The 9,090-nt window shown below is 38.9% G+C and overlaps 1 pseudogene; it reads left to right on the forward strand.

Moving 5' to 3' along the window:
* Positions 1 to 6,016: 6,016 nt before the first annotated feature.
* On the forward strand, positions 6,017 to 6,450 carry LOC102258773 (annotated as a pseudogene).
* The last annotated feature ends 2,640 nt before the right edge of the window (positions 6,451 to 9,090 follow it).

Genomic DNA, 9,090 nt, shown 5'->3' on the forward strand with positions numbered 1-9,090 from the left:
CTCTTGCTGCTTTTAAGATTATCTCTTTGTTTTATCATTTCCCATTTTAATTATGATGTGTCTTGGTGTGGGCCTCTTTGGAGTCATCTTGTTGGTTCTTCCTGTACTTCCTGGACTTGTGTATCTTTTTCCTTCACCGGGTTATGGAAGTTTTCAGTCATTCTTTCTTTCTTTTTTTAAAAAAATATATTTTATTGATTTTTTACAGAGAGGAAGGGAAAGGGATAGAGAATTAGAAATATCGATGAGTCAGGCTTATGAGAAGGAGGAAAGAATGACCCAAACTCCAGAGCCACAAAACTCAGTCACTGACACCATCTAAGTCTACTCAGACTTCCATATCACTTTCCAGGCAGCTGACTCCTTAGCAGGGTTTGAGCACCACAGGATGAGGTGACGGAGTTTAGAAGGTGAAGGTATTTCATTCTCCCAGGCTGATCCCATAATGAGGAGAATTCTCCACCCAAGAAGTATGGCATCTGCAGTGTGGTAGAGGGACTCAGGACAAAGATCCTGGCAGCTTTCCCTTGAACTCTTTCCCCAGAGCCACAAACCTCACAAAACTCTAGACCCCTTTGCCAGGGTGAGTGGCTGCAAATGAGATTTCATGTGTTTTCCCTCTAAGAGGGCCCCTGTGTTTTTTGTAGTGACCTGTCTCTCCATGACTGACAGAATCCCCCACTGATTTTCATAGCTAGAAGTTATGTGGGCTCTGGTGCTCTGGACTTGGGATTCTGGCATGGGGTTGAGACCCTTCATTCCTCAGTGGGAACCTTTGCAGCTGAGATATCCTTCCAGGATCATAGCTGCTGCCTATGGGAGTGATGCCGGCCCTTTTCTCATCTCCACTCTTCCTGTCACAATGTGACTCCTTCTATAAATCCTTCATTATAAGACTTCTGTTTAGCTAGTCTTAATTTGGTTATTCAGGTTGATTGTTCTATATTTTAGTTGTAATTCCAGTTTGGCATTATGGAGGGTAAATGTAACATCTACCTACTCTGCTGCCATCTTGGGTCCCCATACAACTTTTAAAAATGAGAATGAGGAAGTTCACTCACTCTGTTATATTAAATGAATGATATTCAACTTATAGTAAATAAAAATGAATGAAGGTGAAAAACTATATGTAGAATACTGCTACTTGTGTGAAAAAAGCACACTCTTTGGGTGCTTTTATATATATAAAATTTGAAATGATACAGAATAAACTCATGTCAGTGTAACATTTCTAGCTTTCAGGGAGGAAAACTGTGTTGCTGAGGGACAGAGATAGAAGGGAGACTTTCACTGTACAATTTACAACTTCAAATTTTGAGCCTTGTATTTGTATTATTTTTCAAAAGAAATACAGTGAAAAATTTTTGAACATATTAAAAATTCCATGTGTATTATGTTCATACATATTTATATAAACATATAAAAATAAGATTTGGAATGATACACATCAAACACCAAACCAAACAGGTATTATATCTTAAGAAGGGGATGTGGAAAGTTAGACTTCTGTGTGTGGTGGATATTTACTTTTTGTTGCTTAAATTTCAAAATGAGGTTTCCTAATTACACAAATCAACCACATAAAAAAAGTTCTATACTATAGGGCTAAGGCACTGGACCAAGATAGTACAGCTTTTTTTTTTTAAATATTTTATTGATTTTTTACAGAGAGGAAGGGAGAAGGATAGAGAGTTAGAAACATCGATGAGAGAGAAACATAGATCAGCTGCCTCCTGCACACCCCCTACTGGGGATGTGCCCGCAACCAAGGTACATGCCCTTGACTGGAATCGAACCTGGGACCTTTCAGTCCACAGTCCGATGCTCTATCCACTGAGCCAAACCAGTCAGGGCCAGCTTTTTTTTTTTTTAATTCAACCATAATGTATGAAAGTTTCAGCCCTATTAACAGGCTTGTAACATAATTTCCTTGAGTCTTTCTGATGAATTGAAGTAATAAGACCTTGTTTTCACCACTCAAAGTCAAGAAAACGCAAAATCCAATATATAGAAAATGAATCATAGAATTTAGAATTGTACACTTTAAGCATATAAATTTATTAACCAATGTCACCCCAGGCAATTAAAAACATTTTTAAATGCAGTAATCAGCCATGGCTGGTGTGGCTCATTTGGTTGGAGCATCATCTGGTACATCAAAAGGTCACAGGATCATTTCCCTGTCAGGGTACATACGCAGGTTGTGGGTTCAACCCCTGGTAGGGGTGTGTGTGGGAAACAACTGATGGATTTTTCTCTCTCACATCGATGTCTCCCTATCTCTCTCAATTCCTCTCCCTCTAAAATCAATTTTTAAAAGTTTGTAAAAAGGAAGTAATAAGACCTTACCATGCAAATACTCGAAATTAAACTGTAAACTAACCTTTAATCTTATAGTGAAGTCTGTGAAGAATACTGAAACTTCCCATATAGGAGGCAAAGAATGTACAAAGAAAAGCAGTGGCGAACCACTTTTACAATTGTCTGAAAGGTACAACTCACATTTCAATAGTGTGTATTCTTTGGAGCTACTGAAAAGACCTTCTGATTTAGAGGCAGAAATACACTTTTTAAAACCTGGTTATATTATATAGTAGTTGTGTGAACTGGCATAATCAACTAACCCTATAGTTAATCAACTATTCCTATTTTATCAGCAATCTCAGAAATGTATTGAAAAATTAAATAAGATATTATGAAAGCACATTGTAAACTCTATAGTGCTGTGAAAATACTATTATTATCATTTTTTATCACCCACAGTGGCAGAGTTAATAACAATTGGCTATTGTACCTTCCCCCATATTGTCATAAAGGACATTTTCTCTTTATTCTCAGAATTGCATGGCAACTTTTCAAACATGCAACGTCCAGAAAGTCGTTGGTTCAAAATTTGGCATTATAATTGTTTCTCTCACTGCATGGGAAAAATAATTTAAATTTTATAGTAATACTAAAAAAAATTTGGTAATAGGAAAACAAAATGGAAATTTGATTTTGAGCTTTATGTCTTTTTGAACTCTTAGAAATGGGCAAAAGGATAGTGTGAACACATTTTCTTTTTTCTTAAATTTCAGTTATCTACCTCATATTCTACCATGCCATCTTTGTGTTCTTTACCTGGACCTACTGGAAGTCTATTTTTACACTCCCTCAACAGCCAAATCAGAAGGTAAGAAAACTTATCCTACATAATAAAAGCCTAATATGCAAATTGACCTAATGGTGGAAGAACCAGCGGAATGACCGGTTGCTATGACACACACTGACCACCAGGTGGCAGACACTCAACGCAGGAGCTACCCCCAGCCCGCAGGCCCCAGGCCAGCTAAGGCGGGTACCAGAGGAGGTAACACAAGCTATATCTTGTGGAGCAGGTGATGGGTGAATGGGCCACAAAGGGAGGCGACATGCAGCAGTGGAGGGACAGGGCCAGTGAGCAGGTGGTGCCAGGCTGGCCAAGGCAGGTACCAGTGCGGGCCCCCCTGATTGCCCCACTGGTTGCCCCACAGATCAGCCCTGATTGCCGGCCAGGCTTAGGGACCCTACCTGTGCAGGAATTTCATGCACCAGGCCTCTATTTACTTCATAAAGGCTAAAAACAGAGGAAAATAGAAATGCCAATAAGACAAGATGAGGACAAAAAGAGAAGGAAAAAGCCTTCTGCTACAAAATGGAGATTCAGTGTAATCTTTAAAAACAACAATTAGTGATAAAGATAAATGAATGTAATATTGCCTATTTGAAGGAGTTTGTGAAATCACCAGCCATGTATATATTTAAAACTAGGAAACCAATGCCTGCATTGGTGATATAATTAGAGAAACAAAAACCAATTTTAATTTTGAAAGCTCATCTAGTTCCATTCTGTGAAACTATTATTTTGGAACCCAGTGAGACTCTGGAAGACAACTCTTGGGAAAAATTTAGAATTGTTAAATTGATCATTTTCAAATTGTGCTTCATTAAATCAAAGTGTTTCCTGCAATATTTGATAATCTTTATCAAATAATTTGTAATCATATCAGGCACTTATAATATGTGACATCTGTAAAACAGATTCAAATCCAAAGTAGAAACATTAAAAAAATACAGTGGATCCCGGCCAGCGTGGCTCAGGGGTTGAGCATTGAACCAGAAGGTCACGGTTTGATTCCCAGTCAGGGCACATGACTGGGATGCGGGCTTGATCTCCAGTGTGGGGCATGCAGGAGGCAGCCAATCAATGATTCTCTCTCACTGTTGATATTTATATCTCTCTATCCCTCTCCCTTCCTCTCTGAAATCAATAAAAAATATATTTAAAAAATGGAATCAAATTGGTGCACAAGAAAAATCCAATTAAACACAAAGGAAGGCAGTAATGCAAGAATTGATAACATAAAAGATATAAGCTCATAAAATTGAACAGAAAAATTGTATAAGCACTTTTTATGAGTAATTACTTGAAATATAAATGAATTAAGCTATCCAATTGAAAGGCAGATATTTACATAATTGATAAACATCACCTATCTTTATGCTGTCTGCAAATGAGTGACTTAAAACCAAAGACATAACTAGGTAAAAAGTGAAAGGATGTAAAATGTTATTCCAAGCAGATAGTAACCAAAAGAGAGAAAAAAGAGTAGCTATACTAATGTCACATAAAAGAGGTTTTAAGCCAAAAATTGTTACAAGATACAAAGAGATAAAGATCTTACTGAGTGATGTCAGAAATATGTCAGAGTAGAAGATACCAGCCTGCCCCGCCCCCCCAGATGACAGCTATGCATGAATGAAAATAGCCATGGTAGAGGTACAGTGTCTGATTAAGAAGCTGCAACAACACTGTGGAACAAAAAATAAAGAATGATAACATAGGAAAGATTGCTGGTGAAATCAGTATGATGGAGACATATTGAAAAGGCTAAGAACAAATAAACAGTGGGTGCTAACAGTATCAGGCACAAGGTCTGCTCTGTGGAGGACCCTGGCAGCTTTAGCCACTGAACATCTCAATAGTCCTAAGCACAGCCATGAATTCCTACAGCTTTAATGGTAGAGGACCCCAAAAATGTTTGTTGATTTAGACCCCAGCAGGCTCCACCACAGAGGTTACTGGCAGCTTTTGCCATTGAGGTTAGCAACAGCCATCACTACCACAGACTCTCTTTAAAGTGGGATTCTACTGAGACCTCTCTATGAAAAAGAAGCCACTGCTGTGCCATTCCAGTACTAAGGCTGCCACCACCAACCTTGTGCTTGCCCTAGACCCCAGCGTCATGGCTACGCTATGGGCACCTGCCCCAGACCAAAGTTCCACAGCCATTCCACCCATGCCCATGTTCCAAACCCTGTCTCCAGGGCCACTCTGCATATACCAGTACCTCAATCACCAGAGCCACTGACACCAATGGATATCCCATGCTGCAGATACCAGTGACACTATCACTTCATGCACACTTCTGCTCTGGTCTCTGGATCTGTGGCCAATTTGCAAGTGTTCACAATATGGAAACTGGAACATTGCTTCAGTGGATCCACCTGTCCTCTGGAACTCATGACCGTAGCTTCTCCACAAGTACCCAAACTTAGGTTCCCAAGGTACTACCATAGCAGACTCATTTATTCACCACATATACCTTATCTGCAAATGTATTCATCTAAGTCAATGGAGTCTATGCCTTAGACCACAGAGCCTCTGTAGCTCTGTGTGAGCCTGAGTTCTGTACCTAGGTTGTGTGGCTGCTTCCCAAGCATCTTTACCTCATACACTATTGCCAACACTGCAGTGTGAGTGCCTGTACCACAGGCACTAGTACCAACACTGCCCCAGACCAAGAGCCACTCCAGTAGCTTCATGTATGCCTCCAATCCAGTCTGACCCTGTGGGCACTCCATGGTCACCCATGCATCAAATTTCATTGACACAGCTACTGTAAGTGGCTCAAAGGATTCCCTCAGCCATGATTTTCACCATGGGAGATAAAACTTTGCAGCCACAGCATTACAGCAGAGTACAAACTGTGGAGGCAGGAGTCATGGCAGGGCAGATGTTTAGAAAGTTTCTTCCCCTTTTGGACTGAGTATTAGTTGAAAGAAGTGCTGTGGAAACTGTAACCAAAGTAGGCATTGTGCATTCAGAAAAATCTCAAGGAAAGTCTTTCAAGCAACAGTAGTAGCTGTTGGATTGCCCTCCAAAGGAAAGGGTGGAGAGATTCAACCAGTTAGCATGAAAGTTGAAGATAACATTGTTTTCTTCCAGAATATGGCGGCACCAAAGTAGTTCCAGATGACAAAGATTGTTTGTTATTTAGAAATGGTGACATTCTTGCAAAGCGTGTAGACTGAAATGAAGAACTATTGAAATGGCAGCACCTGAAGCTGCCCATTCCATTGAAGTTCTGAAATCTTCAATCATATAAACAATTTATGAGTCTTGTTTATAATAAACTAATAATATATAAACTAATGGCATTCAGTGTCTCTTGAAATTAAGTTTCACTGTACTGATATAGCATTTTTTAAAAAGAGAGAGATCAAGAGGACAGTAGCAGCCTTTACCACTAAAGAGCCTCACAGATCTCATGGCTGCTTCATACACATGCAGTCTTGGTCACTGAGGACACCTTCAGTCAGTCTTTGCTGATGCTGATGACAGCTGAAAGAGCTTTACAAAGACTATTACACTACATCTTCCCTGGAGCTGGAACTGCCTCATCCCACTCAGCTAGCACCTTTGCATCCACCCACAGGTGAAGGTATTTCCCCACTGAAACCATTCCTTAAAATCAGGAAAAGGTGACTGCTCCGTGAAACATTCACACATCAATACAAAGCTTCAAGAAACACAAAAACTCAAGGAAAAACTACACCACCTGAGGAATACAAATATCCTAGTAACCAACTGAAAATTCATGGAGATCTTCAGGGAAAAAAACAAACCTCAAAATCATTGTTTTAAATAAGCTCAGAAAATTATAAGAGAACACAGATAGACAACTCAACAAACTTAGGAAAAGAATATATGAACAAAAAAAGAAGGTATACAAGAAATCATTAAAAAGCACCATACAGAATTTTTGGAACTGGAAAGTACAATGAGTGAAATGGAGAACTACATAGAGAACATCAGTAGCAGACTTTATCAAGATGAAGAAAGAATCTGCAAACTCAAAGATAGGTAATTTGAAATTACCCAGTTGGGGGGAAAAAAAGAATGAAAGTGAAATAGTTCATGAGAACTGTGGGACACCATCAGACAAAAGAATATATGCATTGTGGGAATAAAAGAAGAAGGGAGGAATGGGCATAAAGCCTATTTAAAGAAATAATGGGCCGTGACTGGTTTGGCTCAGTGGATAGAGCGTCGGCCTGCGGACTGAAAGGTCCCGGGTTTGATTCCAGTCAAGGGCATGTACCTTGGTTGCAGGCACATCCCCAGTGGGAGGTGTGCAGGAGGCAGCTTATCGATGTTTCTCTCTCATCGATGTTTCTAACTCTCTATTCCTCTCCCTTCCTCTCTGTAAAAAATCAATAAAATATATTAAAAAAAAGAAATAATGGCTGAAAACTCCCCAAATTTGAGGAGAGATTTTGTCATACAGGTACATAATGCTCTAAAGTCTCCAAACAGTTTCAAACAAAAGTGGACTTCATGAGAACACATTATAATCAAACTTTCAAAAATCGAAGGCAAAGAGAATTTTGAAAGCAACAAGATAAAAAAGGCTGTTCACTTACAAGGGAACCACCATAAGGCTATCAGTGGATTTTGTTGTGGAGTGTGAGTGACAGAAAGACCAGAATTCCAGACTGATTAAAATTTAGAGAGCCTTTATTGACTGGCCAGTGTCCGCTCCTCCACTCGGGAAGCCCAAGAGAGAAGCGGCCACGACCATCTGCAGAGTCCAATATTTAAAGGGGACACCTACATCCATGTTCAGGTTCCCATAGCAAGCAAAGCCAAGTTACAAGAGCTAATTGCGTAGTTTTAGCCAAGCTATTCATCATCCTCCTGTTATTCATTTCTGGGTAACTTAAAGGTCAGGCTATTCTTAATTTTGATCTGTTTGTTCTTTGTAGGCCGTTGCTCAGGTGTGTGAGCTCAGTTCCTAGAAACTTTGCACAGGCTGTCAAGCGGCTAAGGTGGCTAGGTAATTAAGCAGGCCTAAAAAAATTTTCTACTCTGTAACAATTTCTCAACAGATACATTGCAAGAAACAATAGAATGAGAATATATATGAAAAATGCTGGTAGAAAAAGTGCCAACAGAGATTGCTTTGCCCAACAGAAACATCTTTCAGAAATGAAAGACAGACTTGGCAACCAAAAAACAAACAAACAACTAAAAAATCAAAACATGATGGAGTTTACTAGTATAACCAGGAAAACTGCTTTACAAGAAATGTTGAGGGGAGTTCTTCAAGCTGAAATAAAAAGACAAAAATTAGTAACATGAAAACGTATAAATGTTAAAATCTCACTAGTAAAAGTTAGTATATAGGCCAACTTAAAATAGTCCAATACTATAAAGGTGGTGTATAAATCATTTCTATCTCTAGCATAAAGGTTAAAAAGACAGAATGTTAAAAATAACTTTGCTAAAATAATTTGGGCCCTAAACCGGTTTGGCTCAGTGGATAGAGCGTTGGCCTGTGGACTGAAGGGTCCCAGGTTCAATTCCGGTCAAGGGCATGTACCTTGGTTGCTGGCACATACCCAGTAGGGAGTGTGCAGGAGGCAGCTGATCGATGTTTCTCTCTCATCGATGTTTCTGACTCTCTATCCCTCTCAATTTCTCTGTATAAAAAATCAATTAAAAATATATATTTAAAATAATTTGGTAATTGAATACTATAAAAAGATATAAATTATGAAATCAAAAACATAAAATGTTTGGGAGAAAGTATGTCAGTGCTTCTGTATGGAATTGAAATTAACTTTTACAAGCTTCAAATAGAATTTTATAAATATAAGATTTTTTTGTAAGCTCCATAGTAACCACAATAAAAAACAACACTCTAGGTACACAAAAGATAAAGAGAAAGAAATAAAAGCACACCACTACAGAAAATAATCAAACAACAATGGAAATCAGCAAAATTG

The sequence above is a fragment of the Myotis brandtii genome, unplaced genomic scaffold (genome assembly GCF_000412655.1).
Source record: "Myotis brandtii unplaced genomic scaffold, ASM41265v1 scaffold1358, whole genome shotgun sequence".
NCBI lineage: Eukaryota > Metazoa > Chordata > Mammalia > Chiroptera > Vespertilionidae > Myotis > Myotis brandtii.